A 27,930-nucleotide genomic window follows, 5' to 3' on the forward strand; every position below is an offset into this window, starting at 1 on the left:
GAATGGTTCCTGCTGAGGGGTGATCCCAGTGTCTGAAGGCAGAAAGATATAATCAGCCACAGCCTTGAGATTCAGTGAGTCCAGAACTTTTCCCCCAGGCTCAGGACTTCTCTCTATAGTTCAGAATATCCTTCATCAGACAGGCTCCCCTCTGATCTATCCCAGGAATCTCCTCCTCTATTTATGGATTCCTCCCTCAACTACCAGTCAGGAAACACTGGTCTGGAATTGCTCTTTCTACCTAAGACCTCTAGCCCCAGTGATGCCTCTGTTCCCTAACCAGGGACCTCCTCTCCACATTACTGCATTTTCCCCCAATTCCTGCTCCTGCCCCTCTTTTTGTCCCTCAGTGATCTGGAAAACACTTACAAAGCACAAGATGCTCCTTCTGGGTAACACCCCCCATGCCCAGGCAGGGTCTGCTCATACCTGGCTGGTAGGACACAAGGATCTCTTTCCTAAGGTGCTGTACTGAGCAGATTACCAAATCATTCTCACCAACCCTGCCAATCTGGATGGCACTGTAGGTGCCATGGGCTGTGGGAGCCACAGTGAGGGCCTAGGTTGAGGCTCAGGCTCCTAGGGAGGCCAGGGACACATTGAATGACTTGGGGTAGCAGTCATTGACCAGGCAGGCCACAGCATCCTGATTCCTCACCAGGAACACACTGGGTGGACCAATGGACCCAAGATCCTGCAATCGAACAATTACTTCCTGTCATCAGCAGGCCCCTACAGAGCACCCTGCCAACCTGTCAACCCAGATACAAGTGTGGAAAAACACATATGTGACCAAATAACAGGAAAAAGCAAACTTTACCCACATCCTGGCCCCCCTCTAAGCCTTGGCCTGGCCCCATGTGTGGGGAGCAAACACATGAAACCAAGTAATTGTGAAAAATAAACTTCAATTTTGTTTTCCACCCCTCTCTCACCTGCACCTCATGTGTGAGAAGTGAGTTCATGTGATCAAATAACTGTGAAAACTAGACCTCAGCCCCAGCTTCCTGGACCCAGTCCAAGGCTGGTTCTCACATCCCCCAGCTCACATGCCTATGCTGCCCCTGACCACAGCCCTTTTTCTCCCTCACAACTTCCCCCCACTCCTGGTTTTTACTGGGACTTACAGGTATCTGAGCTTCACATCTGGGTATCTCAAGTCCATTAGCCTTATTATGGTGGGAACTCAAAGTCCTTCAATCACCTGCCACAGTCCATTCCTAAGAATTAATACCTAGAATGGGTATGCTAGCTGCGCATATTCACACAGCACACTGTGGTAGACAGGAGAGTCTGAGAAATGAAGGATTTTGGTTCTAGTCTGGGCACCAGCAACTGCGTGATCTAGGATCAGACCTGGTCTTGCAAGGTCTATTTCCCTAAAACAGAGATAGAGGAGGTATTCACCAGGTTTCACAGCCACATTTGTCCTGGACCCAAAGATCAACACACTCCCAAAGTCAGGGCCCATTTCTCTTTAGATATGTCTTAGGGCAAGAAATGGAGGACATGAGTCCCATATCTACAGGAACATGATCATTGACAATGTCACAGGGATTAGGGCTGTTCTTGGGGTTGGGGGAGCTCCCTAGGTCCAACAGTTTCTCAAGTTTAGGGAATTTCTTGGGATTGGAAGGTGAAGTTCCTAGGATCAGAAAAGGGAAAAGTCAATACCTTTGGGTTCTTAGGCTTGGGATTCAAAGATTTGGGGAGTGAATAGGGTTGGAGATTCAGGGAGTGAATAGGGCTGGAGTTTCATGGAGTGATGAGTTTGGGATAACCTAGCATTAAGAGACAGGGTTGGCTGTGGGAACTGCCCCACATAACAACACAGGCTTGGGTAAAGGATGACTGGGGTCATCAGCCCAATCCGAGATTCATCCCACAATCCTGTAGGTTTTTGGAGGTCCAATGATATAGGATCCCCTGCCCATTTTCCCCAACCCCTGTTGGGAACATGGAAACTTACATGGGAACACAGTTACTTCTGCTCCAGGACCAAAATTTTCCCATTGAACTCACTGTGCCACAGGAAAGAACCTAAACCTTCATCCTTGGGAAGGACAGGGGCACATGAGGTGGTAGGAAATGATTTGGAGGATAACAGCAGGATCTAGGAAGTGAGTGGCAGGGACACCTGTTGGCAGGCTCATGGGAACTCACCAAGTTCATGAAGCCCCAATAAAGTGGGAGTCTTTAGGAGGTAGCATGATATAATAGCATAGCCTTAGAGTCAGGAGACCTGGGTTTAACTCTGACTCCAGCATGAACTGACTGTATGACCATGGACAAGTCATTTCACTCTTCAATGTCCCAGGAGACTCTCTAAGAGCAGTTTTTGATCTGCCTCAGTGAAGAGACTTTCCTCACTCAGAATTCCCTATGTCAACAAAATCATAGGACTCATTAAAAAAAGGGATGAGTCCAATATTGGGTTCTGGCCAACGGCAGGTCTAAGCAGGCTCAGAAATCCTTCTGGCATCTCTTCCTTGATAGGATCCCAGGATGGCCAGACTTTGGGGACATTTGGGCTTTGCTAAACTTCAGAATGACTATTGAGACAACTCCTGGGTGACTACACATTTTTCCTTTCCCAGTCTAACCATGAAAGACTGAGTTAAAGAGATAATCGGGGAGCACCTAGAAAAGGAAATAGTAATTACAAAAAGCCAGCACAGCTTCCTTTAGATCAGGTCCTGCCAGGTTGACCTCATGGACTTTTTATTAACACTGTTACTAAACTGGTAGATGAGGTGGATGCTGTTGATATAGTTTACCTACATCATTTATTTATTTATTTTTAATTTTCAACATTCACTTTCACAAGATTTTGAGTTCCAAATTTTCTCCCCCACCTCTCTGCTCCCCCTACCCCAAGATGGCATGCATGCTGAATACCCCTTCCCCTGATGTGCCCTGCCTTCTATCACTCCCTCCTTCTCTTATCCCTTTCCTCTTCTATTTTCCTGTAGGGCAGGATAGATTTCTATATCCCATTGTCTGTATATCTTATTTCCCAGTGGCATGTAAAAACAATTTTTAACATTTGTTTTTAAAACTTTGGGTTCCAAATTTTCTCCCTTCCTCCCTGCCCACCCACCCTCATTGAGAAGGCAAGAAACTTGATACACGTTGTACATGTGTAGTCAAGCAAAACACTTCCATAATAGCCATGTTGTGAAAAACTGTATTTCCTTTCATCCTATCCCACCCCCCATTTATTGTATTCTCTCCTTTGACCCTGTCCCTCCTCAAAAGTGTTTGCTTCTAATTACCTCCTCCCTCAATCTGCCGTCCCTTCTATCACCCCCATTCTTATCCCCTTCCCTCCTATTTTCCTGTAGGATAAGATAGATTTCCAATTGAGTATGCACATTATTCCCTCCTTAAGCCAAATCCAATGAAAATAAGATTCACGCATTCCCTCTCACCTCCCCCCTTTTCCCCTCCCCTGTAAAAGCTTTTTCTTCCCTCTTTTATGTGAGATATTTTACTCCATTCTACCTCTCTCTTTCTCCTTCTCCCCTACAATCCTCTCCCACATCTTAATTTTATTTTTTAGATATTATCCCTTCATATTCAACTTACCCTGTACCCTCTATCTATATATGTTCCCTCCAACTACCCTAATATTGGGAAAGGTCTCATGAGTTACAAATATCATCTTACCATGTAAGCATGTAAACAGTTCAACCTTAATAAGTCCCTTATGGGGGGGCGGAGCCAAGATGGTGGAGTAAAAGCAGTGACTTGCTTGAGCTCTCCCCCAAACCTCTGCAAATACCTATAAAAAAATGGCTCTAAACAAATTCTAAAGCAGCAGAATCCACAGAAAGACAGAGTGAAACAAATTTACAGCCCAAGACAGCCTGGATGGTTGATCAGAAAGGTATATCACGCCAGGCTGGGAGAGGAACGCAGTTCAGCGTGGGCACACAGGTCTCAGCAAACCTAAATTTCAATTTCTATTTTACCTTCTGGTTCTAAAATACCAGGGCAGTTTTCCTTGATAATTTCTTGAAAGATGATGTCTAGGGCAAGCTTGGGGAGTGGGGTTGGGACCGCGTGCTTCTTTCTCACCACAGAAACAGACTTTCCCCACTGACCTTCTAAGTTGTCTTTGGTGTTCATGGGTTAAGAAGTCTGGAAACTGCCATAGCTGCCCATGACTCAGTCATCTGAGGCCTGCTCCAGGATTGCTGTGGCCTGTGCACCCATGCCAAACTGTGCTCTTCTCCCCACCTGGCACGATGTACCTTTCTGATCAGCCACCCAGGCTGTCTTTGGTTGGAAACTTGTTTCACTCTGTCTTTTTGTGGGTTCTGTTGCTTTAGAATTTCTTTAGGGCCATTTTTTTACAGCTATTTGGAGGGGTTTGGGGGAGAGCTCAAGCAAGTCACTGCTTTTACTTTGCCATCTTAGATTCACCCTTCCATTCTAAATTTTAAGGAAGTATTTTCTTCAGTGAGATTTTGGACTTCCTTTTTCATTTGGCCAATTCTGCTTTTGAAGGCATTCTTCTCCTCATTGGCTTTCTGGACCTCTTTTGGCATTTGGCTTTGTCTATTTTTTAAGGTGTTATTTTCTTCAGTATTTTTTTGGGTCTCCATTAGCAAGCTGTTGACTTGTTTTTCATGATTTTCTTGCATCAGTCTCATTTCTCTTCCAAAAACTTCCTCTACTTCTCTTATTTGCTCCTCGAAATCCTTTTTGAGCTCTTCCATAGCCTGGGACTGATTCATATTTTTCCTGGAGGCTTTGGATGTAGGAGCTTTGACTTTGTTGTCTTCTTCTGGTTGCATATTTTGATTTCTTCTTTGTCACTAAAGTAAGATTCTGTGGTCTGACTTTTTTTTTTACACTGTTGGCTTATGTTCCCAGCCAATTACTTTACTATTAAGCTCTTTGTTAAGGTAAAAGTCTGCTTCCAGTGTGGAGAATGTACTGTCCCAAGCTTCAGGGGTTTTCTGCAGCTGTTTTCAGAGATGTTTCTAGGGACCTGTAAATTTTCTGTTCTTCCAAGTTAGTATGATCAAGGGCAAGGTGTTTATTCCTTTCCTGGCCTATGCTCTGGTCTATGAGTGACCACAAGGACTCTTCTCTGCCTTGGAATTGTGAGGAGGATTCCCCCTCCCCACTGCTACAAGCTCCACCAAGCCAGTGCTCCTCCTCACCACGGGACCACCACCCGGGACTGTGACCTAGATTCAAGCATGGGCCAAGCAGGAGAATCCTGCCTTAGCACCAGCAAATAGATCCCTGCAATCCCCTTTTGATCAGCTGCTTGATCCCCCCTCAGTCTGTGGGTTGAGAGCCCTGGAAGCAGCCACCCCCCCAGGGCTTCTCTAGGGCCTCTCACCGAGGTCCAACAGACCTTTCCTATTGACCTTCTAAGTTGTCTTTGGTGTTAGTGAATTGAGAAGTCTGGAAACCACCGCAGCTTCCCTTGATTCAGTCCCCTGAGGCCTGCTCCAGGTTTGCCGAGGCCCGGCCTTTGCCTGCACAGCCCACACTATGCTCCTCTCCCAGCCCAGCACAACAGCCCTTTCCAATCAACCATTTAGGTTATCTTGGGCTAGAAATTTGTTTTACTCTGCCTTTTTATGGGTTCTGCTGCTCTAGAATTTGTTTAGAGCCATTTTTACAGGTATTTGGAGGAGTTTGGGGGAGAGCTCAAGCAAGTAACTGCTTTTACTCCATCATCTTGGCTTCCATTTACCTACATTTTAGCAAGGCTTTTGATAAATGATACTATTCTTGTGGGGAAGATAAAATGATGCAGACTATATGATAAGAGAGTTAGATGGATTCAGAGCTAGCTGGATGGTTGGACTCATAGGAGTCATTAATTGTTTAATGTCAATGTGGCAGTAGATTTCCACTGGAGGGCCCTGGGGATCTCTGCTGTTTTTTTATGCTATTTAATATTTTCATTAATTATTTGTGTAATAAGAAACTGAAACATTGACAAATGCATTGGTGTACTCCACTGAAGGAAATCCCCACGTGGAGGAGACCAGGAATGCTGGTTCCAGAAAGTACCTTGGAAAGAGTATCGAGCATGCATAGACATTCTATAATTGCTTCTGACCTGCTAATAATGTGGCTAGGAGGAGCCTTTATCCACTGCTTTTGTAGACGGAACTGGGGGCATCTTCAAGAAGGCTGTCACCTTTGGCCTAATATCTTTGCTTCCTTCTCTTCAACTGCTGTCTTAAGGGATCTCATTGACTTGGTTCACAGTGTCTGATGAGACACAAAGTTGTAAGGGGAGGGTTTTTGAGGACTTCTCCCCTTTGAGGCCATGTGACCCTCACCTTGGTCCTTGGCCTCTGTGCTTTTCCTTTTTTCATTTTAGGTAGAGGAATAGAACTTCCTATCATGTGAGTTTCAATAGGTCCAGAGAATTCTTCAGCATACTGGTGTTCCAGAGTCTGGGTTTTGCAGCTATATCCTGAGGTACAAAGAGGGATCTTTGGAAGTGATCTTCTTGTACCAGGCCAGTGAGAGCTGACACAAGAATTCATCTGTCAGCCAGGCTGCATGAACTTGGTGAGACCGATATTATGTAGGAATTGGACAAAAAGTGCACTCCTGAGGTGTTGGGAGGAAATGTTTGTATGTTTGTTCATACTGTATCTTCACTGAAAATATCCCTACATAAAAGTTCATTAACGTTAAGTGCTAAATAACAGTTTATTGGCACCTAAAATTAGGGAGGAGGGAGATACAACCAATAGAGCCTTAGGTCAATGGCAGTACACACACACACACACCAGACACCAGACAAAAATCCTTACAGTGCCCTGGAACCCAGAACGGGAGGTGTAGCCTGCTGGGTGCTCAGGGAATGAGCCAGAGCATATGTGCTGCATTTGAATAAAGGCATGGATGGCATGCTTAATAAATTAGCAGATGACAGGAAGCTGGGAATAACAGCTAATACAGTAGATGATAGAAAGGAATCCAATAAGATTCTAACAAGTTAGAGAATTGGGCTGAAATTTATAAGATAAAATTCCATAGGGATCAATGTAAAGTCTTAAGCTTAGGTGTACAAAAAATAATCAACTTCACAAGTAAGAGAAGGGGGAGAGACTGTTGGGCAGAAGCTTATCTGAAACAGATCAGGGGGTTCAAGTGAATTGCAAGCTTGATAGGAGTCAGCAGTGATACAGCAGCCAAAAAAGTTAATGAGATTTCGGTCAAAATTAAGTGGGCCAGGAATTCCAAGAACAAGGAGGTGATAGTCTTTCTGAACTCTGTCCTTGTCAGACTTTATCTGGATTTTTGTGCTCAGTTGGGCACCTCAGTTTTAAAATGGGCATTGATAAGTTGGAGAGGGTCCAGAAGAGGGCACCCAAGATGGTGAAGAGCCTTGAGCTCCTGCTGTTTGAGGAATGACTGAAGGAACTGGGAATGCTGAACCTGCAAGAAGAGAAGACTCATCAGACTTGTTTTCTTTGACTCCACAAGGTAGGAGCAATGGCTGGAGATTTCAAAGAGGCAGATTAGATTGATATCAAGACAAACTTCATAGTAACAACAAGAATAAGAACAGCTACCATTTATATAGTACTTCAGGGTAGTGGTGTGCTTTACCTACATTATCTGATTTGATCCTTACAACAATAGAGGTAGGTACTCTTATCCCCATTTTATAGATGAGGAAATTGAGGCTGAGAGAGGTTAAGTGACTTGTCCAGGATCATACAACTTAGAAGTTTCTGGGGCAGTCTTCCTTACTCCATCCTGACAATTAGAACTATGCAAAAGTATAATGGGCTTTTTCAAATGGTGATAGGTTCCTCCTTAGAGGTCTTTGAGCAATCCTTGGATAATCTGGTCCCTTCTTACCTTTCCAGTCTTCTTACACCTTACTTTCCTTTACATACTCTGCACTCCAGTGATACTGGTGTCTTTGCTATTCCTCAGATAAGACACTCCCAACTCCAGGCATTTTCATTGGCTGTTCCCCAATGCTTGGAATTCTCTCCCTCCTCATCTCTGGCTCCTGACTTTCCTCAGGATCCAGCTAAAATCTAAGCTTCTATAAGAAACATTTTCCACTCCCCTTAATCTTAGTGTAATCCCTCCATGATTATCTCCTATTTATCCTGTATATATTTTGGTTTAACACATTTGTTTGCTGGTCTCCACCATCAGACTGTGAACTCCTTGAAAGGAGGAACTGGTCTTTGCCCTTCTTTGTATTCCCAGCACGTAGAATAGCTCCTGGCACATAACTGGTGCTTAATAAATGATTGTTGAATGATTGGCCACTTGTTCAGTATGTTACAGGATACCTCTTGGGTATGGGTTAGATTACATGGTCCCCGAGATTCCTCCAATTCTCAAAATTTTATGCTTTTTACTCTGTGCACACTATAGAGCAAATGCACATCTAAACTCACATTGAAGTTACATACCAAGTCCACAGTATGTGCCCTCCATTGATGGGCATCATCTGGGTCCATATGTAAAGTATTTTCCTACTACCCTTGGAAATTCATAAATCATCCTGGTCACTGGCTAGGCAGACCTTGCCCTTCAGCAATGATTCAGTTTACCTATCTTAATGATTCCCTGATACCTCTCTATGAGCATCACTACCTTTTCTAAATGCTCATTAACTATCTCATTCATGATATATTCTAGAATTGTCCCAGAGATCAAAAGACAAGTTCACTGATCTATAGTTTGCATACTCTATTCTCTTCCCACCTTTTTAATTGGGACAACATTTGCCCATCTCTGGGGCACCTTTCCCATTCACTATAATCTTTCAAATATCAGTAATTAGTAGTCACATCTGTATGTTGAGTTATTTAAGTTGTGTCTGATTCTCCACAACCACATTTGTGGATATTTTTGGGGCAAAGATACTGAAGTGGTTTGCCATTTCCTTCTCTAGTTCATTTGACAGATGAGGAAACTGAGGTAAATAGGGTTAAGTGACTTGCCCACGGTCACACAGCTAGTAAGTGTCTGAGGACAGATTTGAAGTGAGGTCTTCTTGACTTCAGATCCAACACCCTATCCACTGTGCTACCTATGTACCCAGTTACATCTACCAGTACCTTTAGTTATGTGAGGATGTAGGTTAATAGTTGACCTTTTTTTTTCTCATTTGGAGAAAATATTTTTTTCTTGTAACAAGTAAGACATTTGATATAAGGCCAGGCAAATGATTAAAGGAACATGGCATACCATTATTTTTTCATTTATTATTGTCTGGCACCTTGAAAAAAGAGAAATTAAATAGCAGGGATTTCTCATTATGCCTCCTTCCAACTTTCTTATTTCTGTTATTCTTCTAGTCACACAGGTTCACAGTCTAGGATTCATCCTTGACACTTCCCACTCTCACCTCTCATTTTAATCTGTTGCCAAAATCTTGTCAATTTCACCTCCTCAACATCCTCTGTATTCATTTCCTTCTCTCTACTTTCATCATGAGCACTCTAGTTCAGTGCTTCATCACTTCTTTTCTGGACAATTGGGTAGCCTCCCAATTGACCTCCCTTCCTCCAGTCTCTCACCACACCAATTCATCCTCTCTACATAGTTCTCAAATTGTTACTCCTAAAGTTCAGGTCTAACCACATCACTATCTTGCTCAAGAAGCTTCAGGAACTCCCCAGTGCCACTATGATAAAATATAAACTCAGTTTGACATTGAAGTCCTTCACAATCTGGCTCTGAGCTGCCTTTCCAGGCTGCACTCATATGACTCTCCTGTATACACCTCCTCAATTTCCCACCCATCCCCACCCCGGCACACAATCTTCCATCTTCTGTCTCCATACCTTTGCTCAGCTTTCCTCCACAACTGAAATACTCTCTTTCCTCATCTCCCAGACTCCTTAGCTCCCTTTAAGGCTCAGCTCCAAAGCTATCTCCTTCAAGAGGCCTTCTGATCCTTTCAGTTGTTAGTACCTCTCCCCACAAAATTACTGTGGATTAATTTTGAGCAGTCAGTATGATCTAGTGAATAGAGAGCTAGTCTCAAAGTCAGGAAGTTCTGGGTTCAAGGCTTGCTTCTGATACCTACTATGTGATCCTGGGCAAATCACTTAACCTCAAATTGTACTAGGTTACTCTAAGATCATAAGTGTGCACTGGTAGAGGTAGTCCCACACTGGGAGCTCAGTATAATAATAAAATTTTAAAAATCGAATAAAAATCATTTTGTATGCATATTACATTTTAACTCTCTGTGAAAATGTTATATCTCTGCAGCATAATGTAAGGTCTTTGAGGGCAAGGACAGCCTAGCACAGTATGTGGCACATAGTAGGAACTTAAATGATTGTTGATTGTTTGATTGTTTGGTTGGTTGGTTGGCTGGTTGGTTGGTTGATTGATGTGTTTCATTTGGGTCTGCTGACTTGACTTCATCAAGTACAGCTAGCTGTACCTTCACCATGTCTTTACTTATCTTGGGTATCTAGTCTAAGTTAACCATTTCTGTTCTGTCCTTTACAGTACAAAGATTGTTCTCCTTGGCCAAGAAAACTGAAGCAAAGTAAGAAATGAGCAGCTATTATTTCTCTCTGTTCTCAATTAGCAGTTACTCCATTTCACACAAGCACTAGCCCTATCTGTTTTTGACCCCCTTCTTTTCCCCAACATAGCTTTAAAAAAACAATAACCTTTTGTTGTCGTTAGGTTTTCTCACAAGAAAGATAAAATACAAGAAACATGTAAAATAATCTTGGTTTTGTTTTTATTAGACCTGTGATTTCATCATTGTAGTGAACTTCCAGTGTGGGACTATCTTTGCCAGTGTGCACAAATCTTATTCTGAGTCTTAGCATTCCTGACACTATTTTTCTAAGACTATCTCATGCTCTTATATCCGTTCTCTGTTATCTACTCTTACTTTCTTTCATCTTCTATGTGTGAGTGTATGTGTATGAAGAGAGACCTAGAAAAGACCCAACGAGACAGAATGAGACAGGAAGAGACAGTAAGCTAGACTTAAGAGGCAGGAAGACTTGGATTTAAATTGGGGAGGGGGGGGTTGCTGCTAAATGTTTGACAGCCAGCTCTCTGGGAGGAAAAAAAAAATCTGTCAGTCAAGAAGAATTTATTAAGGACCTACCATGTTTAAGGCACCGCAGTAAACTCGAGGTATTCAAAGAAAGTAAAAGAAAACAATCCCTGATTTCAAGGAGCTCGCAGGTTAACAGGCTAATAATACAAACAACTACGGACAAACAAGGTGTAGACAGGATAAATTGGAGATTTAGAGGGAAGACACTAGTATTAAGGAGGATCAAGAAAAGCTTCTTGTTAGCTGCAGCCTGGAGGGAGCCAGGGAAACCAGGAGATGGAGATGAGAAGAGAATGAATTCCAGGTATGGGGGACAAAATGTCTGGAGTCAGGAGATGGAGTATCATATTCAAGGAATAGCAAGAAGACCAGTGTCACTGGAACGCTGAGTATGTGCATGGGAATGAAGTGGAGGGCTTTGAACATGCAAAAGAGGCTTTTATAGTTGATCCAGGGGACTAAATTCTTCCAGTTTCTTCAGTCATTCCATATATGGTATGGCCTCAAAGCCTTTGGAGCTCTGGTTGCCCAATGAGATAAAATGAAAAATGTAGCTTTGGGCTAGATGGTGAATAGAGCCTTAAAGGAATTTGAACTTGTTCTTGAAGCAATGGGTAACCAATAAAAGTTTCTGAACAAGGTAAACAATATAATCAGAGTAGTGAAAAAGAAGGCTTAGTCAGATGGGATGTCCAAGAAGAGTTGTTGCTGTAAGGAGTGTATGATGAGTTGAGTTAAAGAAAGTGTGCACTAGAGTTGTGGTTGTGGAAATGAGTGGAAATAAGGTGATGATTGCAAGGGGCACTGCTGAGGAAAAGTTCAAAGGATTCAGTGTCTGGAACCTATGACCCTCCATATACTGATGAATAGATAAGAACTCTGTAATGAGAACACTCCTCCCTGCCCATGGCAGTCCCTGCTGATTTTATTTAGTTCCAAGGCTCCACCTCTGAATAGTGATTTTTATAGTATGGTCCTGAAGGATCACACTACTATGTAGTCTATGCTTCCCTCTGTGATGAAGAGTCCCACCAAAACTCTGCCGCTCTCAGCTTTTTCTGCTCACTCCTCACTCTGCTCCATAGCCCTGAAGCATGGGGTTTTATGATTCTTTGATCATAGGGAAAAAGAGGAGACATTGCTCAGAGGAGATACTTGTGTCCCACAGTTAAAGTCAGATGCATTAGTCTCCTAGGGACCTAAGTACCTCTTGAAGAAAAAGACTTGCCTCATTCTCTGGGTCTCTCCTGATTATTTTGCTTGAAACTCTCTCTCTCTCTCTCCCTCCTCACTTTCTCTTTCTTCTCCATCCATGTGCATGCTTGTGTGCGTGCACACACACACACAGGCACACACTTTTCCTGGGCAGTAATGAGACACTGATGGCAGTGGTGTCTAGTGGTGGCTAAACAGAGAACTCCACCTGAGAAACAACAGTGATGGCAAGGTGGAAGTGTAATTCATGGAACCTAGCATCATAGGAGCTGGAGTTGATGGAGGGGAAATTGGTGAAGTTATTCCTTCCCAAGGAATGCACTACTGTGTAATCTATACCTTCCACTGTAATTAAAGGTCCCACCAAAATCCTGCCCCTTTCAGCTCCTTCTGCTATCTCCTCACTCACCCCCAAAACACTAAAGTATGGGGTTGAAGATGGGAAATAGAGAAGGGAGGAGTTAAAATAATACTGCACAGTACACAGGGCAAGTGGTCAGCTGCCAAGACCTCTCAAAGGTGTAGTAGTTCCCTTAACAACAGTGAAGTTATGGAGGAGATGGAGCCAAGATGGCAGAGTAAAGGCAGGGACTCACCTGATCTTTTCTCCAAACCCCTCCAAGTACCTTTAAATAATGACTCTAAACATATTCTAGAATGGCAGAACCCATAACAAGATGGAGTAAAACAATTTTCCAGAAAGTTGACAGGAAAGGTCTGTTGCACCAGGGTGAAAGAGAAGTGCAGTGCAGCTCAGGCCTCAGCAGTGCAGACCAGGCCCCAGCAAACCAGAAGCAGATCTCAGGGCAACTGAATCAGTGGCAGCAGTGGTAGTTTCCAGACCTCTTAGCCCATGTACGGTAAGGGGGTTGAACAACTGATCAGATTTACTGTGATCCCTTTACTGGCACCAGAGACAGAACTGTGTCACACGGCCTATACTTGGATGTGGCTTGCAATCCTGGGTCTTAGTCCTAGTGTGAGAAGAAGCACTACCATAGCAGAGCTTGTGACCACAGGGGAACAGAAACCTTGGTTATAATTCCAGGTTTGAGAAGAGTGCTTGTGGTTGCTCACAAAACTGTGCACAGTACAGGGGAGCAGTAAACACACCTCTTCCTAGATCATACCATCTTGGAAGAAACAAAAACTTCCAGGTCCCCAGAATTGCCTCTGAAAACAGCTGCACAAAAAACAAAGTTTGGGACACTGCACCCTCCCACTTGGAAAGCAGAGCCCTACTTCAGTTTAGAGTTAGAAGTAAAAATATAGGCTGGGAAATGAGCAAACAACAGAAAAAAATTCTGACCGTAGAAAGTTATTGTGGTAACAAGAACGATCAAAACACACACTCAAAAGAAGACAACAAAATCAAAAGTCCTGCATCCAAAGCCTCAAAAAAAAAAAAAAAAAAAGGAATTGGTCTCAGGCCATGGAAGAGCTCAAAAAGGATTTTTTAAATCAAGTAAGAGAGTGGAGGAAAAATTGGGAAGAGAAATTGGAGTGGTGCAAGAAAATCATGAAAAAAAATGAAGAGCTTGGTAAAAGAGGCACCAAAAATACTGAAGAAAATGACACCTTAAAAAACAAAATAGGCCAAATGGTAAAAGAGACACAAAAATCCAATGAAGAGAAGAATGCCTTGAAAAGCAGAATTGGACAAATGGAAAAAGATAAACAAAAATTCACTGAAGAAGAGAACTCCTTAAAAAGTAGAATTGGCCAAATGGAAAAGGAGATGCAAAAGGTCACTGAAGAAAATAATTCCTTAAAAGTTAGAATTGGGCAAGTGGAAGCTGACTTTATGAAACATTAAGAAATATCAAACAAATCCAAAAAATCAAACAAAATCAAAAGAGTGAAAAAAATAGAAGAAAGTGTGAAATATCTCATTGGAAAAAACAACTGACCTGGAAACAGATTTTACATTGGAAGGGGAAATGGGGGAAGTGAAGAAAGGAGTACATAAATCTTATTCTTATCAGAATTGGCTCAAAGAGGGAATAATATACACACTCAGTTGGGTGTAGAAATCTATCTTACCTTACTGGAAAGTAGGAAGGGAAGGTGATAAGAGGTGGAGTGGAGCTGATAGGAAAGAAAGCAGTTTGGGAGAGGTACAAGTCAGAAGGAAAATATTTTTTAGAATGGACAAGATAAAAGGAGAGAGTACAATAAACAGGAGAGAAATAGGATGGAGAGAAATATATAGTTAGCAATCATTACTGTGAAAAAAATTGTGCAGTGATTTTCTCTGATAAAGACCTCCTTTCTTAAATATATAGAAAACTGAGTGAAATTTATAGAAATGAGTCATTCCTCATTTGATAAATGGTCAAAGAATATGAACATGCAGTTTTTAGATAAAGTAATCAAAGTTATCTATAGTCATATGAAAAAAATGCTCTAAATCATTATTGATGAGAGAAATGCAAATTAAAACAACTCTGAGGTACCACCCCACACCTATCAGATTGCCTAACATGACAGAAAAGGAAAATGACAAATGTTGGGAGGGGTGGGGGCAAATTAAAACGCTAATGTACTATTGGTTGTATATTGATACAACCAATCTGGAGAGCAATTTGGAACTATGCCCAAAGGGCTATAAAACCATGCATACTTTTTTTAAAATTTTAAATATTTTATTTATTTTTAGTTTTCAACATTCACTTCCACAAGATTTTGAATTCCGAATTTTCTCCCCATCTCATCCCTCCCCCAACCCCAAGACAGCATGCATTCTGAATACCCTTTCCTCTAATCTGCCTTCCTATCTATCTCTCATCCCTTCTCTTATCCCCTTCCTCTTCTATTTTCCTGTAAGGCAGGATAGATTTCTATACCCCATTACCTGTATATCTTATTTCCCAGTTGCATGTGAAAACAATTTTTTAACATTTGTTTTTAAAACTTTGGGTTCCAAATTTTCTCCCTTCCTCCCTCCCTACCCACCCTCATTGAGAAGGCAAGCAACTTGATACAGGTTATACATGTGTAGTCATGCAAAACACTTCCATAATAGCCATGTTGTGAAAAACTATACTTCCCTTCATCCTATCTCCACAAGCACAAGCTCCACCAAGTCAGTACTCCTCCTCACCCCAGGATCACCATCCAGAACTGTGACCTAGATCCAAGTACAGGCAAAGCAAGAGAATCCTGCCTCAGCACCAGCAAAGAGATCTCTGCAATGTGCCTCTGATCAGCCACTCAATTTCCCTTCAGTCTGTGGACTAGAAGCTCCAGAAGCAGTCGCTGCCCTGGGGCTGCACCAGGACTGGGACTGGGACCCAACTTCTCTCTCATTGCTGTCACAGATTTTCCTACTGACCTTCTAAGTTGTCTTTGGTGTTTGTGGGTGGAGAAGTCTGGAAACTGCCACAGCTGCCTGTGATTCAGTCCTCTGAGGCCTGCTTCAGGTTCACTGAGGCTTGGTCTTTGCCTGCACATGCCCACACTGAACTGCATTTCTTTCCCAATATGGCACAATAGACCTTTCTAATCAACCATCCAGGTTGTCTTGGGCTGGAAATTTGTTTCACTCTGTCTTTTTGTGGGTTCTGCTGCTCTAGAATTTGTTTAGAACCAATTTTTACAGGTATTTGGAGGGGTTTGGGGGAGAGCTCAAGTAAGTCACTACTTTTATTCCACTATCTTGGCTCCACCCCGCATGCATACCTTTTGACCAAGCAATGCCACTACTAGGTCTATATCCCAAAGAGATAAAAAACAAAAAGGAAAAGGATGTATGTGTACAAAAGTATTTATGGCAGCTCTTTTAGTGGTGGCGTAGAATTGGAAATTGGAAGGACGTCCATCAATTGGGGAATGACTGATCAAGTTGTTGTATTTGATTGTGGTGGAATTCTATTGTGCTTTAAGAAATGAGGAGTAGAGGCAGCCACATGGTGCAGTGGATAGAGCATTGGGCCTGGAATCAAGAGGACCTGAGTTCAAATCCAGCCTCAGACACTTGGCACTTACTAGCTGTGTGACCTTGGACAAGTCACTTAACTCCATTGCTTACCAAAAAAAAAAGAAAAAAAAAGAAAAAAAAAAGAAATGATGAGCAAGATGCTCTCAGAAAAATGCGGGAAGACTTACATGAATTGATATAAAGTGAAATGAGCAGAACCAGGAGAACATTGTACACAGTAGCAGCAGTATTGTATAATGACTTAGCTATTCTCAACAATACAATGATCCAAGACAGTTCTATAGGACTTATTATAAAAGGTGCTGTCTTCCAGAGAAAGAACTGGTAGAGCTTGAATGCAGCTTTAAAAAGATACTTTTTCCTTACTTTCTTTGTTTTTCTTGGGTTGTTGGGTTTTTCTTTTTTGTTTTTTGGCCTGTGTTTTCTTTCATAGAATGACTTACATGGAAATATATTTTGCATGACTCCACATGTATAAGTTATGTCAAATTGCTTGCCTTCTCAGTGAGGTGGGGAATGGAAAGGAAGGGAGAGAATTTGGAACTCAAAATTTGAAAAAAATGTTAAAATTATTTTACATGTAATTGAGAAAATAAAATATTAAATAAGATTTTAAAAATGATAGTGAAATTAAGAACTTATGCCCTAAAAGGTCAGCAGTTGCTGGTGGGATTTGGGATGGCTAATACTGAACTTGAGTCAATGCGTTGAGAGTTTCAATACTGAGTCTTTTGAAATATTCTTTCTTCCTTTTTTTGTTTTTTAAAAATTTATGTTAGACTTAAATACTAAAATTTAAATATACAATAAGAAAAGAAAAAGAAACATATTATAAACTTAATTATTGAAACTCAAGTACAGAATAAGAAAAAAGCATTGCCATGTGCACAGCAGAACATAAGAGAGGATTCTAAATGTACAGCAATAAATTTCCATTTTAAGAAATGCTATAGGGGCAACTAGGTGGTGCAGTGGATTGAGCACTGCCCCTGGATTCAGGACAACCTGAGTTCAAAACTGGCCTCAGACACATAACATTAGCTGTGTGACCCTAGGCAAGTCACTTAACCCCATTGCCTAGCCAAAAAAAAAGGCTCCATAATAAATATGCATTGTTTTCAGACCTGTCCATCTTTGCTTCCTTGTCAGTTTTCTTTTGTTCTGTACTGTGCACTTTTAATTTGTCCTTTTCTCTCCCTTCCTCCCCCACCCCCCAAGAAGGTCACAATTAAACATGCACACATATATACATATATACATATATACACACACATACATACATACATACATAGTGTAGTTTCCCTTTTTTTCTCTTTTGATTAAATGTATTTTCATCTTAACTTTATCCAAGATCATGATTACCACCCTTGATCTTTATTTTATGTTTGTGTGTATCTTATTTCCTATCTCTCCTGACTCCTCTAGTTTACTTCTACCCACTACTTTGCCTTCCTATTACTTAACCTACCCTCCCTCTAAGGATCCCTCCCTTATCCTCCCATTCCCATTAATCTAAACACCCTTCTGTACTTCCCTTTTCCTATTCCCTCACCCTCCCCTCTAAAAATCTTTTCTTTATCCTCCCTTCCCTCCCTATCCCCTTAAACTTTTATTTCTTTCTGAATTTAGAGGACTTTTATACCCTTTTAGATGTTTATGTATTGTTCTCTCTTAAATCCATTCTTGATGAAAACATGGTTCCAGAACTAGTAGTCCTCCTCCCCCATCTAATTCCTCTGTGTCAGTTCTTCCTGTTTTGTATAAAATATTACTCTTTTGACCTGTTTCTAAATGGTTTTGCTTTTTAAAACCATATCATACTCAGGTCTACCTCAAATTTTCTTATGAAATACCCAATTTTGAATAACAATCTTAGACATATGTTTTACATTTCCTCATATAAATGTAAACAGTTTGTCCTTATTGAGTCCCTTGTAATTAGTTTTTGATACATACCTTATATTTCTCTTGGATCTTATATGTCAAGTCCTCTATTAAGATGAAGTTTTTTTTAAAGAAAAAAAACCAAAATACTAAAAGTCTGACAATTCATTAAATATCCATTTACTTTCATTCAGGATTATGCTTAACTTTGCTGGGTATGAAATATTATTTCTTGCAATAAACATGTCCTAAACTGTAATGTGAGCATGTTTTCCATTTGTCACGTTGTGAAATTGGGAGGAAAGAAAGAAACTTAATAGGAAATGAGGCACAAATCATATTTGGAGATTTTCCTTGAGTTCAGGGTGAAAGACCAAAATACAGGCCAATTTGTGAAAGAATTATCAAATATTTTGAACAACTTGTTGTTGTTGTCTTTTGTTCTTTGTTCTCAAAGAGGACCAATGACATCATGAGAATGATGTTTTGACTTGCACATGAATTGGATATAAGTGGGGCAGAGCTGTGCAAAGTTGTCAGCCTCACTCTCTCCTCCTGGGTCATCAAAGTCCAATGGCAAGACAAAGGGCAAGATGACTGGTGATGGCCCAGGATGCAGTGAGTAACCTTGGCCTTTCTAAATTTTATGTATATATAATATATATGTGTGTGTGTATGTGTGTACATATACACATATATACATATACACACATATATACATATACACACATATATACTATATATTCTATTCTATTCTATATAATTTTATATTTTAAACCCTAGAATGAACTAAGAGGAACCTTGGCCAAGGTGGTGGTGGTGGAAGGGTGCTTCTGAATATGGGACAACATCCTGATCTATAGCATATATAGCTACAGCATCAACCCCTTAAAGAGGTAGAGTATATAATCATTTAGTAAAGAGGAGCCTCTTGGATTGCCTACATAGCCAGATGGGGCACTATCTGACAATAACCTGTCCCTTCTCTCAGTTTGACTTCCTCCTGCCCAGCAGTCTTCCAAGGAGAGAATAGTGAAAAGAAATGAGTGTAAGAGTAGAAACTTCAAGCTCTTCCTAAATAAGACCAGCATATGACCCATGAGTACGAGTCTCACTTCATTACCTTACCATTTATTCTTCATTGTGGTTGTAAGAGATCAGTGATGGAGGTCTAAAAGTAGAGCCCAAGCCTAATTTTGTAGCCAGTCCAGCATCAATGTTCTAAGTAGTGAGAAGGAGACTTTGGAACCCAGCACCTGTTCACAGTGCAATATCATCCTCAACTCCTAAGTCTCTCTCAAATCACATAGCCTATGTATTGGTGGCTGGTGATTATCACATTTGTAGATTTTAGCAAGAACTTGCAGGGAGCCAGGTGATTAGTGATTGGTGATTGTAACATCTCTAGATTCTCGCTAGAACTTGATAGGAGTCAGGGAAAGCTAAGGTGAGGAGAGAGAGAATACCAGGCATGGAGGATAGTCAGTGGACATGACCAGTGTCAGGAAATAAAGTGAAGAGTACAAGGAACAGCCAGTACACTGGTATCACAGGACTGCAGAGGACATGGAGGGAAGTAAGAGAAAAGAGGGTATATTAAGCAAAAGAAAGTGGCAGCTAGGTCCTGCAGTGGATAGAACACTGGACTTGGAATCAGGAGGACTCATCTTCATGAGTTCAAATCAGGCCTCAGATATTCACTAGCTGTGTGACCCTAGGCAACTCACTTAACTCTGCCTCAGGTTCCTCATCTGTGAAAAGAGCTGGAGATGGAAATGGCAAACCATTCTAGCATCTTTCCCAAGAAAATTCCAAAATGGGGATCACAAAGAGTTGGGAACAACTGACCAACAACAACAGGAAAAATAAAAGGACTCAACAGTATCAAAGGCTGCAGAGAGAGATCAAGAAATATGAAGTCTGATAAAAAGCCATGAGCTTTGACAATTAGAAGATTGCTAGTAATTTTGAAGAGAGGAGTTTCATTTGAATAAAGAAGTGAGAAGCCAGACTGTACAAAGTTAGGAAGAGTGAGAGGAAAGGAAATAGGCATCTATTGTAGCTGCCTTCTTAAGGAGTTTAGCCACAAAAAGGAGGGGATATATGACACTAGCAGAGATGAATGGATCAATTTTTTTTTGAGAATGGAGGAAATACGTTTATGTTCATAGGCAAAAAGAATCAGCAAGCAGATATGGAGAGACTGAAGATAGGTGAGAGAGTAGGGGTGTTAAAGGGGGAAATCTGGAAGAGGAGACAGAATGGAATGAGACCACTTGTACATGTATAGATGTTTGCCTTGGCAAGAAGAGCCTCTTCTTTATGTGAGACAGGGGTTAAGGAGGATATAGTGGCAGGACACATCTGAGTGATATAAGATGAAGAAAAAGGGAGAAGAGAGATCTCTTAGCAATTCTGTAGAAGGAGATACCTCTCAAATATTTAGTTAAATGTGAGACTAGATTTTCAGCTGACAGGGTGGAGGTAGAATTAGCCATGGGAGGCCTGTGGAGGGATGAAAAGGTTTTGGAAGAGCCACTGCGGTGAATGGAATAGTAAAATATTTGGGGAAGTTTAAAAGGATTGCCTTGCAGCAGTGAGAGTCCAAACTGAAACAATGTAACACAAATTTATAGTGGACCCAATCAGCATGGATTTGTGATTTTCTCCAGCTTCTGTCAGCTGCAGTTGTATAGGAATAAAGGCACAAGATGGTGGGAGTGATCCAAAACTGAGGCTTTGCAAGGCATGTTAGGCAGTAAGGTAAGGGGGCAAGGGACTCAAGAGAAGAGGAAAGTGAAGAGCTGAACTGGTTTTCCAATGGGTCATAGTAGTGAAGGAAAGAATGTAGCTAGGGTAGGAGTGATGGCCTGGGCAAGAACTGAAGGGCTGTTGGTTGGAGGTGATGGTGAGTATGAAGGACAACATTTCAGGTTGCAAGGAAGAAGATCTAATATAAAATCCTCTATTTGGCATTCAAAGCCCTTTATAAACTGCCACTCCCTTTCCAGTCTTCTTATAACTTATGCCCTCGATCACATGTCCTCTGTGATCCATTAATACTGACCTTACTGTTCCTTGAACAAGACACTCCATTTCCTGATTTTCACTGACTGTCCTTCACATCTGGAATGGTCTCTCTTCTCATCTTAGCTACCCAACTTTCCTGGCTTCCTTCAAGTGCCAGATAAAATCACACCTGCTATGAAAACCCATTCCTCTTTCCCCTTAATTCCAGTGACTTTTCAGTGATGATTACCTGCAATTTATCCTGTATATCACTTTTTTTGTACATAACGGTTTGCATGTGGCCTCCCACCCTTAGACTGAAAGAAAGACTGTCTTTTGCCATTCTTTGTAACCCCAAGGTTTAGCAGAGTGCCTGGAACATGATAAGTGCTTAACAAGTATTTACTGAGTGACTGACCACCATGAGCCATAAAACTTGAACCATAGGGAGGGAATGCAGATAGTGAGTGATTGAGAGGTTTGGAGCTGACTGTCAGGGGCTTTAAGCCAATCAAGGACTGGGGAACTGGGGAGATGGGCAGGGAAAGGTGGTCCTCAGCCAATAACTTGGAAAGAGAAGACAAAAGGGTTTCCCCTCCTATACAACCCCAACTCCCACTACAATTTAGAGACCTGGACATGGCATCTGCCTCCTTCCTCGCTCAAGAACAAGAGAGGGAAACAAACTTGTGTACTGGAGTAGGTTGATTTACCTCAGTGAGTAGGCATCTGTTTGAGAAGAGGATGTTAGAGAAAAGGATAGAGGGATGAGGAAAGAGAAGAGAAAAGAGAGAAATGTATAGAGGGAAAATAGAAAAGAGGGATATTAGAAGTAAGTACAGAAGCAGAGAAGAGGGAGATAGCAGTGAGGAGAGGGAAAAAAGAGCCCACAGAAAATGGGAGGAAAGGAGAGTGGAAAGAAGAGATGTAGAGTGACTTCTCTTTGACCTCCCTCTACTGTCCTCTTCCCAGCCCAGTCTGAGGCAAATCCTAGTCTTACTCAGCCTACCCCATGCCACCAAGTCTCCCACTGACCTTCTTGTGGTGATTATTTTCTTCCTTTTCATCCTTTTTAGCTCCTACATGAACCTAGCCCCACCCCCAACTGAGCACGAGTCCCCTAGGATCAACTTGGTCCCTCATCAGCTCCCTGTGGGGGTATTCAGTTGTAATTAAATCAAATGCAGGCCCCACCTGAAATTACTTTATTGTCAGCTCTGGAAACTGGTGGGGTGTGGGACACCACTGGTGGGGACAAACCTTCTGAATAATTATACTGATACACTCTTTAATATTAGCAGCATAAAATCTGTCACAAAAGCTGTCCAGACATGCCTAAATGTCCAGTCAAAAAGATACCCTGTAAGCCGAGAGGGAACCATGAGCTGATGTTTAGAGGAAACGGGACTGGGACCATATGTTTCTGGCCCTCTTCCAGTCCTTGGACCCTCTGAACCCTCTCCAACCCCATCCCTGGCCTCCTGTTATGTCTTATGCACCACATTCTATTTGAATTAAACCTGACTTAGATGTGTCCCGGTCTTCCACACTCTAGGCAAGTACATAGAAGGGGGGGTATCAAGCACAGGGCTACATGGGGACTAGGTCACACTTAAGGGTCAAGACTATATGAAGACCAGGAGATTTGAATCAGTTTTGCAGAGAGTAGGGAAAAATTCAGGGTTGGGGAACACTTAGAAGGATTCCTACACATGGACTAGTGGACACAAGGGGGCCAGAACTATGCAGAGACTGGAACCCAGAGTTCAAGGCAGTACATGGGCTGAGCGTTATACAGGTCTGAAATGTTTAGAGTTGGGGGTGGAGGGGAAATTACAGACCAAGGCTACACTGAGCTAAAAGGGTTCAGGACTGCAGAAGGACTAGTGGACCCTCAGGATCTGGGCTACTTAGGGACTGCCCAGCTGGATCTTTATTAACATCCCATGATTCCATCACCTTGCTACCTTACTTACCTTCTTCTTACCTTGACATCTATGCTCTATCCATAGGTAATAAAGGGCCACCAACTTCAAATGTAAAAGTCACAATCAGCATCCCATTGATCTCACACAGCCCAGGAACTGACCTGAGAAGATATACTAAAAAAAAGCACCTAGATGAAGCATTCTGGGAAGATGGCAGAGTAGGTCAGAAATTTATAGGCTCTTTAAATTTTCTTCACAGACAGAACAACACCACGAAATGAACTTAGAGCAGCAAAAGTAAAGGGGTAATGCAACTCTCTTTCTAAGACAACTTAAGAGGACCTCAGGAAAGACAGGATCTTCAGAGGCCGAAGTCTGGCCTGAGTGAAGTGTAGGTACCTCAAGTCCAACTCTGCTGAATCAACAAACAGCAGGCCCTGGAGGCAACTCTTTTGGGTAGCTGACTAGGCCTCAAGAAATTTCACCTTACAAAATTTTCACCTCACCAACTTTCATCTAACAAAAAGCTTGGAGATCAGATGGCTGAGTGGGGGAAGACTGAAAGACACCTGCTGTTTCTGGACACCAGGCCTGGCAGTGCTGACCAGACATGATCCTAGGCTGTGGCTATGGGCAAGGAGGAGCAAGCACATGCCAGTGAGTGAGGTATCTCAGGAAGCAAGAACATTTTTAGGGTATGATTGGAAGCCCTAACTATGATTTAGGGGAGGAGAGGAGTGCCTGAGGTTGAACGCCTGGATAGAACTCAGAAAATAACCATAAGGAAGACCTCAGGCCTGGGTCACCATTACCCACAAGTCAGGATTAAAAACTGATTACAATAATAAGCTGCTAAAAATAGAATAAAACAAAATAATAAAGAGTAAGCAAAGGCAAAAGAGTCCCACCATAGACAGCTACTATGGTATAAAAGAAGATCTGGGTTCAGAGGAAGATTCTGAGGTTAAAAAAGCTATTCCTACCCCTAAGAATTACATCAAATGGTCACAATTCCAAAAAGAGCATTTGGAATATCTTTTAAAAGGACTTAAAAATCAAATCTGAGAGATTGAGGAAAATTAGGAAAAAAAAGTAAAACAATCCAAGAAAATTATGAAAATAAAAGTTAATCAATTGGAAAAAGAGGTCCAAAATCTTGAGGAAAATAACTCCTTGAAAACTAGAATTGGGCAAGGAGAATCAAAAGGCACTATAAGACACCAAGAAACAATAAAATTTAAAAAAAAAGAAGAAGAAAAATTTAAGAATCCCATTAGAAAAACAAATGATTTGGAGAATAGATTGAGGAGAGACAATAAGAGAATTGTAGGACTACCTAAAAGTTATGATCAAAATAAGCATCTTGGTACAATGTTACAAGAAATTATTTGCCCTGAAGTTCTAAAAGAAGAGGGTAAAGTAGAAAAAGAAAAAAAATCTACTGTTCACCACCTGAAAGAGATTCCAGGAGGAAAAATTACAGGAATGTCATAGCCAAGTTCCAAAATTCCCAGATTAAGGAGGTGACATTGAAAGCAACAAGAAAAAGCAATTTAAATACTGTGGAGATACCATCAGTATTTCACAAGACCTAGCAGTTTTTACACTAAAAGACCTTAGGTCTGTGAACATTGTACTTTGAACAGCAAAAGAGCTAAAGTTGCAACCATGAATAACTTACCCAGCAAAGTTGATTATAATCCCGAATGAAAAAAAAAATGACATTTAATGAACTGAAAGACTTTCAGGTATTTTGTTTTGTTTTATGTTTTTTGGATAGACAATGGGGTTAAGTGACTTGCCCAGGGCCACACAGCTAGTAAGTGTCATGTGTCTGAGGTTGGATTTGAACTCAGGTCCTCTTGAATCCAGGCATGATGTTCTATCCACCGCACCACCTAGCTGCCCCAACTTTCAGATATTTGTGACAAAAAGACCAGAACTAAATGGAAATTTTGATGTATAAGATTCAGAAGAAATAAAAGGAAAACATTAAAGACTAATTGTAATGGACTCATTAAGGTCAAACTGTTTGCTTCTCATATATGAAAATGTTAGTAATATTCTTAAGAGTGTCATCATTACTAGCATAGTTTGAAAGAAAGTTTGGGGCTGAGTTGTTAATGATGGAGTTATTCTGAAAAACAAAATTGGAAAGGAAAAGGTAAAAAAAGCAATTATCTCATGTAAATTGGGCATGAAAAGAAGAAATGATACAGAGGAACCAGGTAGGGGTGGAGGGCTGGTAGTGCTAGAATGTCACTCTCATTGGACCTGGGTTAAACAGGAAATAATATATACATCTAAAAGGGTATAAAAGTCTTCTAAACTTATAAAAAATAAGAGGGCTAAGGCACAGGGTAAGGGAAAGACTTTTAGAAGTCTGTGTAGATTAAGATTTAGGAATGTGGGGGGAGAGAATAAAAGAAGTACTCTCAGAGGGTTGGGTAGAATAAAAATAGGAGAGTAAAAGGAGAGGATAAGGTAACAGGGATAGAGTAAAAAGAGAGACTGAGGACAATAATGAGTAAAAACTGAATGGAGGGAAATTCACAAAGAGTAATTATAACTTTGAATATGAATGGGATGAACTTACGCATAAAATAAAAACAGCAGAATGGATTAAAAATCAGAATCCAACAATATGTTGTTAATAAGAAACACATTTAAGAATGACAGAGTTAAAATTGAGGGATTTAGTAGAATTTATTTTGCTTCAGCTGATGCTAAAAAGGCAGGGGTAGCAATTATGATCTCAAAGTAATGGCTAAAATACGTTTAATTAAAAGAGATAAACAGTCTAACTACATTTTGATAAAAGTTACCATAGACAATGAAGCAATATCAATACTGAACCTATATGCTCCAAATACTATAATATCTATATTTTGCAAAGAAATGTTAAATTGAATACAGGTGGAGATAGATAGCAGTAATACAATAGTGAGGGACAAAAAGCTTTCCCTTTAAGAACTAGATAAATCTAACCAAAAAAATAAATAAAAAACAAGTCAAGGAATTGAATAGAATTTTAGATAAGCTAGGTATCATAGACAATTGAATAAAAATAGAAAAAAAATACATCTTTTTTTCTCAATGGTTCATGGAACCACTTTGAAAGATTGACCGCATATTAGGACATAAAATTTTTATAGTTAAAAGGAGAAAAGCAGAAATATTTAAAGTATACTTTTCAGATCTCAATGGAGATTAAACAACCTAATCTTAAAGAATGAATGTGCTAAAGAATAAAGCATAAAAACAATCAATAATTTCATTAAAGAGAATACAATAATGACACATCATATCAAAACCCATAGGATATAGCAAAAAGCACTGATCAGAGGAAAATTTATGTCTATAAATGCTTACTTCAATAAAATAGAGAAAGAGCAGAATAGTGAATTAATTGGGCATGCAATTTAAAAAACTCGAAGAATGAACTAAAAATCCCCAATTAAACACTAAATTAGAAATCCTGAAAATTAAAGGTAATATTAATAAAACTGAGTGTAAAAACCATTGAATTAATAAATAAGACTAGGAGTTGGTTTTATGAAAAAAAGAACAATAAAATAGATAAACCATTTGTTAATTTGATAAAAAAGAGAAGAAAACTAAATCACTAGAATTAAAATTGAATAGGATGAGTATACCAACAGCAAAGATAAAATTAAGGCAATTACAAGGAGTTATCTTCCCAACTACATGTCAATAAATTTATCAATTTAAGTGAAATGGAAGAATATTTACAAAAAAAAAAGTTGCCTGATTAGCAGACATAAAATATCTTAAAATACCTATTTTAGGGGCAGTTAGGTGGTGTAGTAGATAGAACTCTGGCCTTGGAGTCAGGAGGACCTGAGTTCAAATTTGGCCTCAGACATTTGAAACTTACTAGCTGTGTGACCCAGGGTAAGTCATTTAATTCTAATTACCTCACACACAAAAAAGACCTACTTTAGAAAGAGAAATTGAGCAGGCCATAAATGAGCTTCCAAAGAAAAAAGCAACAAGGCCAGATGGATTTACAAGTGAATTCTATCAAAAATTTAAAGATCAATTAATTCCAATATCAAATAAATTATTTGATATAGTAGGCAAAGAAGAGATTCTACCAAACTCCTTTTATGAAACAAATATGATACTGATACCTAAACCAGGAAGAGTGAAAACAGAGAAAGAAATTATAGACCAATTTCATTAATGAATATGGATGCAAAAATCCTAAATAAAATACTAGGTAAAAGATTACAACAATATATTACAAAGATTATAAAATATGATCAAATGAGATTTATACCAGGAATGCAGGGGTGGTTTAACATAAGGAAAATTATTAACATAATTGATTATATAAATAATAAAAAATTCTAAAAATCATATGATTATACTAATAGATGCAGAAAAAGCTTTTAATAAAGTGTAACACTCATTTCTGTTTTAAAAACACTTGGAAGTATGGATTTTTCCTTGGAATGATAAAAAGTATTTATCTAAAACCATCAGAAAATGTTATTTGTAATGCAGATAAGCTAGAAACCTTCCCAGTAAGATCAGATGTGAAACAATGATCCCCATTGTCACCAACATAATTCAATATCATATTAGAAATCCTAGCAATAGCAATAAGAGAAGAAAAAGAAACAGAAGGAATCAGAATACGGAATGAGGTAATAAAACTCTCTTTTTCTAAATGATATGATGACATCCTTTGAAAATCCCAAAGACTATTAAAATTTTAGTTGAAGCAATGAATAATTTTACCAAAGTAGCAGGATATAAATCCACATAAAACATCAGCATTCCTATGTAGCACAAACAAAACTCTGCAAGAAGAGATAGTAATAAATACTCTAGATAGGATAAAATACCTCAGAATATACTTGTCAAGA

At 40.3% G+C, this 27,930-nt stretch overlaps 1 long non-coding RNA gene across 1 annotated transcript; it reads left to right on the forward strand.

Annotated features, from left to right (window-relative positions):
- The first annotated feature begins 6,728 nt into the window (after nucleotides 1–6,728).
- On the forward strand, nucleotides 6,729–24,138 carry LOC114039765. Its single transcript, XR_003568702.1, has 3 exons — nucleotides 6,729–7,476; nucleotides 10,489–10,528; nucleotides 23,120–24,138. It is a non-coding gene; the product is annotated as an uncharacterized LOC114039765 (long non-coding RNA).
- Nucleotides 24,139–27,930: the final 3,792 nt, after the last annotated feature.

The sequence above is a fragment of the Vombatus ursinus genome, unplaced genomic scaffold, assembly GCF_900497805.2.
Source record: "Vombatus ursinus unplaced genomic scaffold, bare-nosed wombat genome assembly UNPS02012319.1, whole genome shotgun sequence".
NCBI lineage: Eukaryota > Metazoa > Chordata > Mammalia > Diprotodontia > Vombatidae > Vombatus > Vombatus ursinus.